Below are 14,399 nucleotides of genomic sequence, written 5' to 3' on the forward strand. Positions count from 1 at the left end.
TCTTCGTGGGGCTCTGCTCCGCTCCACCAGCCGTCCCACGAATCGCTCTGCTCCGCCAGCCGCTCCGCTCCACTCCGCCAGCCGCTCCGCTCCATTCCACCAGCTGTCCCATGAGCTACTCCCCCATCCCACAAACTGCTCCACAATCTATCTTCAGGCCCCCCCACTACTTAACACAATGCTCAGTGATTTCAGCTCTTAGTTATTTTAGGTTTTTAGTGATTTTAGCTTGTAGTAGGGGAAGCTTCAGTGCTGGTGCACCGTTGGCCCAAAGTGCATTCAGCTTAGCAGCCTGTAACTTCTAGTAGAATCAAAACTAGCTCTGATCTTTCACAGGGGAGAGGGAGAGGGAGCAATTGGCATGTAGGGCCCTCACCAGGGGCCCATACCACCAGGTATTAATACCTGTCCCCAGCCTCTTAATTCACTGGGTTTTGGAACCCATGTCCCTTGCCTAGCGAGTGCTGCTTAGTTGATGATCAATCATAACAAAAGGCCAAGTACAGTTCCACTGTCCTTGATTCACATAATCAGGATAATAACAGTTTATTCTTCCTGCCCCAATAACAGAGAATCTTGGGCTCCTACAGCAGCCAAAGTGACCATCTAGGCGGGGGGGGTGTGCCTATGCAAATGAGATCAGCCCCTGAAGTTCTTTTCCACAACCCACCACGACTCGCCACCAGATGTCAAGGTAGAGTTCATCCTGACTCTGCTTACACAACCTTGGATGTTTTTAAGTCATTTGGGGTCATATTTTCAGGCTATCCACAGGTCTCTTCTTGCTTCCTCAATAGCGTAGGTGCAAAACAAAGCAGGTAAATATTTGCAAGCTAGATATAAACCAGCTGGCGAACAGTTGTACTAGACATCTAATTGACAATCATATGCCTGCAATTATTTTGTTTAGTTAGATTTTGTGGGCTGGCCACATATGAAACTTAACTACTCAGCTCATAAAATCCACCAGGACCAGGATCTTATTGTGCTACGCGCTGTACATAGACAGAACAAAAAGACTGTTCCTGTTCCCACAGACAGATGAACTTGTGTTGGCCCTTTCTGGTTGCTGTAGCGAGCTGTTGTCTCCTGTTGTGTACTTGGATAGTAAATTCTTCGGAACAGAGGCTGTCTTTTCATTATATGTCTGCACAGTGCCTAGGCCCAATGGGGCCACGATCCCTAATTGGGGCCTCTAAATGGTACCTCAATACTACTACTAATAATTAATGATAATAAATTAACTGCCAAGATTATAATCATAGACTTTACACCCACTAATAAAAAAAATAAACTTCTCAAACTTTCGCCTCCCCAAAGCCAAGGAAAAGAGATGGGCTCTGCAGTAGTCCCTGATATCTGATTTTGGCCCAAAGAGGGAATGAGTTCCATGTTCAAGAGCGCCTGTAGAAGATGCACAATCACCAACAGTGCTGCCTACTGGTTAGGCAGGTCTTTGGCAGGGTGTCTCCCTATTGAAAAGCACAGCCTGGTCCTTCACTGCCTCCATCCCAAAAGTTTCCATTTCTCCCCTTTAGTGCAGAGGTTTTACTGGGGGCTGAGCCCTCGAACAGTCAAGGCCTTTTCCAGCTGGTCTGCTGCTAGCTGAACACTCTAGGTGTTGTAACGTCCTCTCCGAGTGGGTACGGGAACTCTGGCCCACTCTCTCCACCAGGCTCCAGTCCAAGGCCCAGTGATGGGAAGCTACGCTGGACACCTTGTGGTGATGAGACTCGCCCACTTCCTACCACAGCTCCCTTTAGCTTCCCAGAGTAAATCACTCCAATCCAGTCTCTGACCTGCACACTCAGTCACTGTTTCTCCTTTGTGGGTTTGCACCGGTGTTGTCCCGTCTCAGGCAATGAGCTTTGGGGAAGCCCTCTGCTCCCTTCCTTTGCCCCCTTCTGAACTGCTCTACTTCCATTTCTAAAGCCCTGCCTCCATCTGGTGCAGGCTTTGCAGATGTGTCCGGGCTGCGTGGGCCTAGAGCTGTTCTGTAACCCCTTGCTCTCCAGCGTGGGGTTTGTATATCCCATCACAGCCCCTCACAGAGAGAGCCCTACGGCAGTCCTCTCCTTTTAAATGAGGAGACTTGCTATGATTGCAACTGCCGAAGACACAGAATCACCTTCTTGGAGAGGAAGTCTGTAGGCATAAAGAGGGAAGTCACATTATGAACATCTCTCTCTTGATCTGTGTGGGTTTTATTGTAAAGTGTCAGGTGCTACAGATACTAAGCATGATCTAGATAAAGGGTTTGTTGCAAGGAGAGTGGAAGTATAGCCAGCTCTTGCCATTTTACCAAGAGTCTTATGATATTTTAGTGTTTTTCTTAAAGCCCGAGCTCCTGGAATCAGGGGATTACATGAGAATCACAGCTTCTATGTAACAAAAAGACATTTCTAGTCCTCACAGTTAAAAAATGTGCACCCTTAAGGCTCCAAAATCAAGGGACAAATCTATAGGAACCCAACATTCATTACTTTTGAAATTTCAGGCATTTTAAGGCTCTCATGGTTCTTGGGACCTGACATGATTTTTGCATGATTGGGGTTGGCATGCTGGTGCTGTCTTCATGACCACCCAAACCCATCCGTAAACTGGGGTGCTCAGTAGAGATGGTCTTTAGTAAGAGTTGGATACAGTAGTTCTGAAAGTTTCAGGGGTAATTTTGAGAGGTAATTTAAGATTAAATTAACCCACCAAATGAGTGCTAAAGCATGGTCGATGTCCCCATTCCCTCCTCTTCCACCCCCCACAACAGAACAGCTGCATGGGGTGAGGATCCCTGTGATGCCAGAGTACAGGGGAATTCCTGCCCCCTTACACATAGAAGGGTCATACATAGGACACTACAGAAGAAGGCTGGGAGCCAGATCAGAGAGCTGGCAATCAAACACATCCACTCGACACAAGATCCACTTAAAGGGTGTACGGAGGCTGCGGCCACTGATGAGGAGAAAGGGTCTGGCACAAACCCCTCGTTTGAAGAGAAGCCCTTGATTTGATAGCTGCTTTCAACTACCTGAAAGGGGGTTCCAAAGAGGATGGCTCTAGACTGTTCTCAGTGGTAGCAGATGACAGAACGAGGAGTAATGGTCTCAAGTTGCAGTGGGGGAGGTTTAGATTGGATATTAGGAAAAACTTTTTCACTAAGAGGGTGGTGAAACACTGGAATGCGTTACCTAGGGAGGTGGTAGAATCTCCTTCCTTAGAGGTTTTTAAGGTCAGGCTTGACAAAGCCCTGGCTGGGATGATTTAACTGGGAATTGGTCCTGCTTCGAGCAGGGGGTTGGACTAGATGACCTTCTGGGGTCCCTTCCAACCCTGATATTCTATGATTCTATGATTCTATGATTCTGTGAGAGCTTTCATTGAGCTTCACTTCCACAGAAGAAAGCTAGGATAGGGGGAACTAAACATCCCCCACATCTTTGTTATGTAAAATGAATCCATGTCTAAGAGTTGTCTCACTAACTCTCCTCAGAATCCTTAGGCCAGACCTTTACACAGTGGTGTGAGCAAGGTGGGCAGGAATCAGTGACAAGCCTAAGGCCTTGTCTACCTCTGGTGTTATTCAGGAATAGCTATAGCACTTTAAATTCACACTCCATTTTAATCCAAAACAACTTTCAAGTGTCAAGAAGCCCTAAGCTTTCTTCTCAGATCACCTGTTCTTAGGGTTGTCCCTCTTGTCACTACTTCCAGTATCCCCTGCCTCTGAGAGCCACTTAACTCCTTTTATATTCCTTGGGTTGGCATCAATAGGATTCAGTTGCCTTGACAGGAAGATGAGTCAGCCGAAGCAACTCTGCAGCTCTATGCAAAGTTCTAGCACCTGATATCAGGGCAACTCAGCAGAAGACTTCCGCATTTCCACAGAGGATCTTAAAATTTACCTTCCATCACACACATTTTGTATTAGTGTACCCCTTAGGGGTGGATTTGCTCTTGCAACGCTAAATTTCAGACTTTCTCAGGGCAATCAAAATTTAGCTTAATGTTGTCTCTTTATTTACTGTTATTTGTATTTTAACAATAGTAAGATTGATGAAGTAGATTGATGAAGCCTTGAGTCAAACTGCTAGAATGCTATCTGAAATCCCATTTTAATCAATAGGATTTTGCACAGTGCAATAACTCTAATAAGCATATAAAATACATAACAGGAAACACATTCATCAGCACTGGATTGGGTCAACAAGTCATTGATATAACGAAAGTGTAACTGTTACACTCAAGCACAAATGACAGTATTACCAAGTAGGATATCAAATTGGTCATGCCAATATTGCATTGATCTGGTGTCCGTATGTGACTCATGTGGCCAATATTTTCAAGTGACTAGCAATTGTGTGTGCTCAACTTGAGATACTTTAAAGGAACCTGATTTTCAGAGGGTGGATGCTCAGCACTTTGTAAAAACCATCCCCCCTTTGAAGTGTCTCAAGTTGGACAAACAAAACTCAAGGCACCTGGGATCACTATCTGTTGAAAACCTGGGCTGACAGCAGCAGTTCTCAACCTGCAGCCCACAGGCTACATGCGGCCCAGTTAGCACAGAGCTATAGCCCAGGACCCCTGGCCCCGCACAGCAAGGGTCAGGGGTTGGGGCTGCCGGCCGGTCCCGTGGGGTTGGGGTCCAGGCTGCCACCCAGCTGCCCTGCCACCTGGCCCCACGTGGCTGGGTCCAGGATTGGGACTGCCATCCGGCCCCACATGGCGGGGTCCAGGGTCCGTGCTGCCCGGCCCCCCACCCAGGGTTCTGTTCCTGGCCCCACTCTGTGGAAGGGTCTGTAGAAGGGGGGCATTGGGTATAGGGGTCTGGGGGAGGGGCCTGGGGGACGTGCTGTGGTTCTCAGCCTGCAGTCCAGGTAACACACTGTGGGCCGCATATGTGGCTCCCAGTGATAAATAGGTTGAGAACCACTGGCCTGTAGCAATGAGTTCTTTCCAAAACTCTGTGGAGAGAGAGGTTCAGGTAGCCAGACTTCCTGTTAACACGAGTACGATGACCAGGATTTTGTCATCAACATAATATAATAATGGTGCTTACTAAAAAAAATAAAAGTGTTGTAAAGAAGTAGCCAATTTGTCTGCAAAATAAATGCTTTTGAAAGCAATACAGCTGGGTTGTTTTTGCTAAATGTACACACAAAGAATTGAAAAATACAGTAATTTATCCCCAGGACTAAACTGAGATAACTACTACTGATCAGTTTATTACACCTAGAAACTGTGCACACAGCCAGTCTTTGCAAATACGTGCTCATAATATTGTTACCCCATCCTCCCTACACCTACATGTGTTTCTTTCCTCCACCCGTTGTATGGTGTCACAGATCCTAATAGTAGACAGAGCTGAGTGTAGGCAGACCTCTGGGCCTCTGCTGAGCCCCACTGATTTCAGTACTTTGCAGGATTAGGATCAAAGATTGTAAACACTTCAGGATATGGATTTTTTTCCACTATAATAACAACAAATTCATATCTAGAGCTATTCAGCAGTTGATCTCAAAGGAAATCGGCATCATTATCCTCATTTTATACATGAGGAAACTGAGGCACAAAGCAATGAAGTGATTTGTCCAAGGTCACCCAGCAGGTTAGTGACAAAGCTAGGAACATCTTCTGAGTCACAGTATACTGCTTTATCCAGTAGGCTACATTGCCTTTCATAGCAGATCTGGGAGTCATCGTGGATAGTTCTCTGAAAATATCTACTCAATATGCAGCAGTCGTTAAAAAGCTAAAAGAATGTTAGGAAAGTGATAGATACTAAGACAGAAAATATCAGAATGCCACTGTATACGCCCACATCTTGAATACTGTGTGCAGTTCTGGTTGCCCCATCACAAAAAAAGATATTATAATTGGAAAAGGTACCTAGAAGGCTAATGAAGATTATTAGGGGCATTGAAAAGCTTCCATACAAGTAGAGATTAGAAAGACTGAGACTGTTCTGCTTAGAAAAGAGATAACTAAGGGGGGATATGATAGCGGTCTATCAAATCATGAACAGTGTGGCAAAAGTGAATAGGGAAGTGTTATTTATCCCTTCACATCACACAAGAGCTAAGGGTCACCCAACGAAATTAACAGGCAGCAGGTTTAAAACAAATATAAGGAAGTACTTCACACAATTCACAGTCAACCTGTGGAACTCATTGCCATGTGATGTTGTGAAGGTCAAAAGTATAACTGGTTCAAAAAAGAATCAGATAAATTCAGGGAGAATAAGTCCACCAATGGCTATTAGCTAAGGTGGTCAGGGATACCCAGGCTCTGGGTATCTCTAAAACTCCAACTGCCAGAAGCTGGGACTAGATGACATAGGATGGATCACACAAAATTGCTGTGTTCTGTTCATTCCCTCTGAAGCATCTGGTACTGGCTACCCTCAGAGTAAGGATACTTGGCTAGATGGACCATTGGTCTGACTCAGTATGATCGTTCTTATGGGTTGATACAGTGTCTAGCACAAAGCGGTCCCCAAGCTGGTGGAGGTTTCTTGTTACTACTGTAGTATAAGTAATAAGCACTTGTCCATTGAGCATTTCACAGATTAAAAAACAAGAGGCGCAGCACAGAATTTGCAGCCCAGGGAGGGGAGGGGCTAAAATTGCTTTAAACCGCTTCTGCATTGTCCTAATCCTGGGCTGTTCTGCAACCCTGGCACAATTTAAACAGCCCCGAAGACCTACGTCAATCTCCCAAGACTGTGTGCTTTGGCCCCATCCCCAAATGCACCATATATCCCCCAGCCCTGTCCTGGCACACACCCTAACACCAGGCCTTGTGAGGGGGTGATCAGAAGGCAGCCTTATGGCTGTCTTCAGCAGTTCCTTTGCCAGAAAAATATTCCCCCAATCAGATTCAGGGCTTTTAGAGCCCCGATATGAAGCAGCCAGAGGGAGGGTGAAGATCTCCCCTAAGCTGTTTTAGCTCAATTGTAAACCACCACTGAGATTCCTCTGTAACTGATCATGAGTCACATAACAAATGGGGAGTTGAATTTAATAGAAATATTATTGCTAACATACATGTTCTTTTGGACAGCATCATATACATTTATGCAGCCATGTAAATAATAAATATTAAAGCAATAATCAAATATTTGAAGCATTAAGATACTGTGGTGGTGGGCACAGTGGAAAAACACAGAGCTAGATTTTCATTAGAGCGGACAGGTTTCCTACCAAATTTCTGCCTCACACATTTTAAGAGAGCCAAGCAACAAATAACCTGAAAAGCAGTGAGATAATAAAAATGTCAAGAGGTGCTAAGCTGTAGCAGGGCTGCTGTTTTACTTAAAATATTTGCTGCTCCTAAGCATGAGGCAGAATGAAAATAAGTTTCAAGATAAAGGTATTTCCTAGTAGTCATCTGTACTCATTTTTTTAAAAATTCCAAACTAAAAAAGATTACTATTTAATTCACACAATTAAATACATTTAAGAATAAATACCTTTCAATTCTCAACTAATATATAGGCCAGTCCTTCATTCCTTGCCCACCAGAGCTTTGGGAGGGCAGAGAATACAGGATATAGCCCTCAATCCATTTATAAGGATTACAAAGTAAAAGCTTGCTCACACAAACCCTTACTCCCGTGAGTAATCCTCAATCACAGTTGGCTAGTCATGTGAGTAAGGTTTTGCAGGATCAAGCCCTTAATGCCATCACATTTCTTTAACACCTAATAGATTATTTAGACATTCAGGGATGAAGGAGCCTGGACTCAAACCCAGTGTCAATAGCGCTATTATGATTCAGCCTAAAAGTACATTATAATCAGTGGGATTTTGCATACTACCATAAATCTACTAAGCATATAAAATACATTGTAGGAGACATTGGCTTCAACTGTAGATTGGGTCAGTCCAGCACAGATGCAGATGCATTAGACTAATCTTTAGTATCTTAAACCAACATTTAATAAGAAAGTTTGGAAGGGGAAAAAAACCTCACCAAACCCCAAACAATACCATAGTGTAATGTGCATCCCTATATAGAGTCCGAGACTCAGAGAAGTGAGTGCTTCAAATTCAGTAGTAATATCTGCAGATTAACTGGCTCATTGTACTTTCAAGGGCAAAGCAATATAAAGTGAAATAGACACAGACAGCTGTGTTACCTGTCTAGAGCTAAGGAATACTTCTTGGTGCCTCTGTCAGCCACAAGACAAGTTCTTTCAAGACCCTTTGTGGTGGCCATGATGAAAACTTTTTTCCTTCCCTTTTTGGAAGCAGGCAGGGGTAAAAATGCTCTCACAATTAAGGAGAAATCTCCGCCAAAGGTTTAAAAACTACACGTTTGAATAATCTTGTTGATAAATCCACTACAAGGGGAGCTGCTGTCTTACGGCTGCTGGTGTCACTAATTCACCCAACAGTGACTTGCTGGGTTTCTGATATTGGAGGTTTTGTGGCACTTTTTTCCCCCCTGACGATATGATGCAATCCTTGTTGCACACATGATGAGAAGCCTACCACTTTGCCCTAGATTGCTGACTCAGCCTGGAGCATGCAAACACACACACACACACACAAGAAAAGTGATTAAAACAGCCTGATTTGCCTGAAACAGTCAAACCACTGTTTACCACCCTGCCTGCTCAGCCTGGAAAGAAAAAGAAAAAACCCTCCTTTTGCCCAGGTTGGCGCAAGCCTCCGTAATCTAAGTGATTGCTGTAAACATCTCTTTCTCCCCTCCGTCTCCCCCACTGGAATTTTGCTACAAATGTTTTTAAAAAATTAGGTGACAAGAACTATTAATTATTGCAGTTAACAACCTGAAACAGATTACTGAGATCTATATGTGAACAATACACAGCTGCATTCCCTTTCTCCTGAGGATTTATTATTTCTATTACAGTAAGGCCAACAGGCCTCAACCATAGACTGGGGGCCCATTTTGCTAGACACTGTACACATAAGATATCTAAAAGACAGTCCCCTGCCCCTAAGACATTACCTCTTTCCTCGGGCTACTTCCATAGCTATAATGCAGCTATCAATGCTGTATTTAGGTATCATCAAGAGTCAGCATATCTAGTCACAGAAGATTTTCCTTTAAAAATAGACAAGATTTTTATAATCTAGATAGATATATGATCCCAGAGCCTGTCACGAGATGAACTCAGCAATAAATTCCCCCTTCTGTGCCTGCAAAACAGTGCCCGGAGCAGGAGAAAATGTTCTGGAAAGCAATAAACCTTTAAGGAGGTATTTTCCCCCATTCCATTAGCATCATTCCTGTCTATTGACAGGAGACAAACATCATCATTATTTATTATTTGCATTACCATAGCTCCTAGGAGACTCAAATCAAGGACAGGATCCCCTTGTGCCAGATGATGTACAAACACAAAACAAAAAGACAGCCCCTGCCCCAAAGAATTGAGATTCTAAGTAACAAGTATTTCATCTTCACTATCACTCTCCCATCATTCATTGCTGTTAACAAATGTATTCCCCCCCCCCAATACAATGAAATGGGTGGAGACGTCATGATAATAATCAAAAAGTACATGAAGGATGCAAAGTGAAGCACTCAGAAGCGAGAAAGGGGCAACCTGCACTCTGCCTCTCATGCATATGTATTACGACCTACTCTTTATTTATAAAATCTCTGGTTATTAGCCCCACAGAATTGGTGCATTATTCAGCATGCGGGCTGCATCAATTGATGTCAGCCCTGACCTGAAGGGGGATCACTTATATCCTCAACCTAAAAGTGATACCTAGGACCCTACCAAATTCACAGTCCATTTTGGTCAATTTCACGGTCATAGGATTTAAAAAATCGTCAATGTCACAATTTCAGCTATTTAAATCTGAAATTTCACAGTGTTGTAATTGTAGGGGTCCTGACCCAAAAAGGAGTTGTGGGATGGGTCTCAAAGTTTATTGTAGAGGGTCATGGTATTGCTACCCTTACTTCTGCGCTGCTGCTGGCAGCTGCCTTGAGAGCTGGACAACTGGAGAGTGGTGGCTGCTGGCCAAGAGCCCAGCTCTGAAGGCTGAGCAGCCACCAGCAGCAGCGCAGAAGTAAGGATGGCATGATATGGTATTGCCACCCTTACTTCTGTGCTGCTGTCTGCAGAGCTGGGCGCTCAGTCAGCAGCCACCACTCTCCAACCACTCAGCTCTGAAGGCAGTGCAGAAGTAAGGGTTGAAATACCGCAGCCGCCCTAAAATAACCTTGCAACCCCCCTGCAACTCCCTTTTGGGTCAGAATCCCCTATTTGAGAAATGCTGGTCTCCCCCATGAAATCTGTATAGTGTAGGGTAAATGCATGCAAAAGATCAGATTTCACAGTGGGAGACCAGATTTCATGGTCCGTGATGCGTTTTTCATGACCATGAATTTGGTAGGGCCCTAGTGATACCACAGGTCAGGGCTGACACACATTGGTGGGGGAGAGTGGGAAAGTTTGCACCATTGTTCTGCAGAGAAATGAAGAAATTTTGCCTTTGGGGTTGGCGGTCTACATTTTTACACATGCACTAAAATCCCACACAACATCTAGAGAGATAAATCGAGCACCTGCCAGATGCTCTCTTTCAGATAAGAGCAGGACAACTCATCATTTCCAGCCTAACTGCCATCCTCATACTGGGATTTCCCCCAGAACCCAGTACACACTCTATGGGATGGTGGTGTCGTGCATGCTGAACAAGTCTCAACTGATTTTTACAGAGCCAGAGCTCCACAAATTACCTACATAGTGTACTGTCAGCTGTCCCAGTGTGTCTCCAATAAATAAGGCAGCACTTGAGCCTGAGAAAAAGGAGATCTGATTAATAATGGGTTGGCCATGTTTCTTAACACCTGCTGGCAAATAGAGTGAATAAGTGAACATTGTACCATGCCAGCTCCCTCCTGCAAATGTACTCTTCCTCCAAGTCCCTTTCCCCGACGAACTGCCCCCTGCATGGTCCACTCCAACATTACACACTCACAGACTTTCAATGCTGATTGTCTCCTCCAGCAGCCATCCCCAGACGTTAAGGATATGGTCTTAATCAACCCCATGTATATACAAACCAGATGCAGTGACCTTTCAGTGTTTTCCCCCTTTTACTCTTTCTGGTCCTTCGGATGATAAATCTTCTAAACTAAGAATTCATTTTTAGACTGGTTAGCAGTTAGAAGGCTGCTCAGCCTTCAGAGCTGGGCTCTTGGCCAGCATTTTAGACTGAAGGAAGACTGCTGCGCTGGGCATCACAAAATGGGGAAGAGATGGCCAGCCCTCTGTGGAGATAGAGGTGGTTAGGGACTATTTAGAAAAGCTGGACGTGCACAAGTCCATGGGGCCGGACGAGTTGCATCTGAGAGTGCTGAAGGAACTGGCGGCTGTGATTGCAGAGCCATTGGCCATTATCTTTGAAAACTCGTGGCGAATCGGGGAAGTCCTGGATGACTGGAAAAAGGCTAATGTAGTGCCAATCTTTAAAAAAGGGAAGAAGGAGGATCCTGGGAACTACAGGCCAGTCAGCCTCACCTCAGTCCCTGGAAAAATCATGGAGCAGGTCCTCAAAGAATCAATCCTGATGCACTTGCATGAGAGGAAAGTGATCAGGAACAGCCAGCATGGATTCACCAAGGGAAGGTCATGCCTGACTAATCTAATTGCCTTTTATGATGAGATTACTGGTTCTGTGGATGAAGGGAAAGCAGTGGATGTATTGTTTCTTGACTTTAGCAAAGCTTTTGACACGGTCTCCCACAGTATTCTTGTCAGCAAGTTAAGGAAGTATGGGCTGGATGAATGCACTGTAAGGTGGGTAGAAAGCTGGCTAGATTGTCGGGCTCAACGGGTAGTGATCAATGGCTCCATGTCTAGTTGGCAGCCGGTATCAAGTGGAGTGCCCCAAGTGTCGGTCCTGGGGCCGGTTTTGTTCAATATCTTCATAAATGATCTGGAGGATGGTGTGGATTGCACTCTCAGCAAATTTGCGGATGATACTAAACTGGGAGGAGTGGTAGATACGCTGGAGGGGAGGGATAGGATACAGAAGGACCTAGACAAATTGGAGGATTGGGCCAAAAGAAATCTGATGAGGTTCAATAAGGATAAGTGCAGAGTCCTGCACTTAGGATGGAAGAACCCAATGCACAGCTACAGACTAGGGACCGAATGGCTAGGCAGCAGTTCTGCGGAAAAGGACCTAGGGGTGACAGTGGACGAGAAGCTGGATATGAGTCAGCAGTGTGCCCTTGTTGCCAAGAAGGCCAATGGCATTTTGGGATGTATAAGTAGGGGCATAGCGAGCAGATCGAGGGATGTGATCGTTCCCCTCTATTGGACATTGGTGAGGCCTCATCTGGAGTACTGTGTCCAGTTTTGGGCCCCTCACTACAAGAAGGATGTGGATAAATTGGAGAGAGTCCAGCGAAGGGCAACAAAAATGATTAGGGGTCTGGAACACATGACTTATGAGGAGAGGCTGAGGGAGCTGGGATTGTTTAGCCTGCAGAAGAGAAGAATGAGGGGGGATTTGATAGCTGCTTTCAACTACCTGAAAGGGGGTTCCAAAGAGGATGGCTCTAGACTGTTCTCAATGGTAGCAGATGACAGAACGAGGAGTAATGGTCTCAAGTTGCAGTGGGGGAGGTTTAGATTGGATATTAGGAAAAACTTTTTCACTAAGAGGGTGGTGAAACACTGGAATGCGTTACCTAGGGAGGTGGTAGAATCTCCTTCCTTAGAGGTTTTTAAGGTCAGGCTTGACAAAGCCCTGGCTGGGATGATTTAACTGGGAATTGGTCCTGCTTCGAGCAGGGGTTTGGACTAAATGACCTTCTGGGGTCCCTTCCAATCCTGATATTCTATGATTTTCTTATCTATGGGGAATCTTGGAGCCCTGCACCTTTCAGTGCCCCCATTTAGCTCTTCCCTGGATCAGACCAAGCACAAAATCTACGTGCTTGTGTAATTCACTGGTCAGTGTGTAATCACTTCAAGAGAAACACAAGTCTTTCATTCTGAACTTGGTGTGCTTCCTCCACGGTAGGCGTAGCCCGTGATAACACCAATAGCGGAGAGTTGCATTTAAATATTTTAAAAGAAAATTATTATTAATTATTATTATTAGAAGACACTATTAGAATAATGTCCTGCAATAACTGGATCAATACAGATGGCTGTGTGTGACATTTTATTTCATGACCACCATGTGCAACGAGTGTTCACGTGCCATTACCGATGGCGGGCTAGAGGCTGCGAATCAGGCGTCTCTGCAGGAGTCCTACGAAATGAAAATGCCAAGTTTCTCACCACCTGGGAATGACAGTGAAATACCAGTTTTATCCTCATAGCTGAGTTAGGAAGGGTCTAAAGCATACGAGAGGAAGAGTTTATTGTCTACTGGAGGGAAGGGTGACATTTGAAGATGTCTAGCTGTTGCTATGCTATTGTCTGCCTCTCATAAACATGTTTTCCTTTAAGTAGAAAGGACCACAGAGCAAAATACCCTCAAAGATCAGGGGTGTTTGGCCTATAAGCCTGGATCTGGACCCCACAACCATCCCTTATATCTGTAAAGGGCTGAATCAAAATGTCAGATCCAAGACCGTACACTTAAAGGAAATTTAAAATCCATTTTGGAGGGCTACAGCTCAGGCCCATTTCTGTTTAAGAGCACTGGATGCTTGTAACTTTTGTTTCCATCATTTTGCAAAGGGGTCTCAGGCCTCAGATGGATGCCAGGAAAACAGCCATAGATTATTCACTCTATTTAATCTAGACCTTTGTTTTATGTCTACTAGTGTTTGTGCTGATTGGCATACTTCTTAGGAAGTGGGTTGAAAAGCATGTTATAAAGTAATCTTTTCCAATTTTTTTCACATAGGCAGGGGTGTTCCTCTTTGTACAGAATCCAAAGTTCATCAAGAGACAGACAGCAGCTGCCTGTGGAATTTCTGCTTCAGAGAAATTATTCAGACCATCTCGATAAATTCATCTCCCTCTTTCAGTAATAGTGCATTTTGTTTTTCTGAGTCTATATTAGAAGTGTCACAAATCCAATCATAGCAATTCTAATGACCCCAGTCAAGGACATTTCTCCAAATTTGCATCCAACGGAGATAAGTGAGACATCACACTGGCTTTTGCAAATGAAAGTCCCCTATCATTATCATCATCCAAAATCTCAGGCAGTAAAAGAAGCATATTCTTGATCTCATTTCAACTCCAATCGAGCATGCTTTAAAATACAAAACTTTCATCCTGTCATGATGAGGGGAGATATTGACAGCTTAAATGTACAGTGGGAAATTCAGTGCATCTATTAACAGAAAATGCCAGGAAAGTCAGTGAATTTTACTAGACATGAGACATCTTACAGATCATCTGCAAGTTTTTCTTTGCCATTCTATGTCAGCAATTCATG

Source organism: Lepidochelys kempii, chromosome 2, assembly GCF_965140265.1.
Source record: "Lepidochelys kempii isolate rLepKem1 chromosome 2, rLepKem1.hap2, whole genome shotgun sequence".
Taxonomy (NCBI): domain Eukaryota; kingdom Metazoa; phylum Chordata; order Testudines; family Cheloniidae; genus Lepidochelys; species Lepidochelys kempii.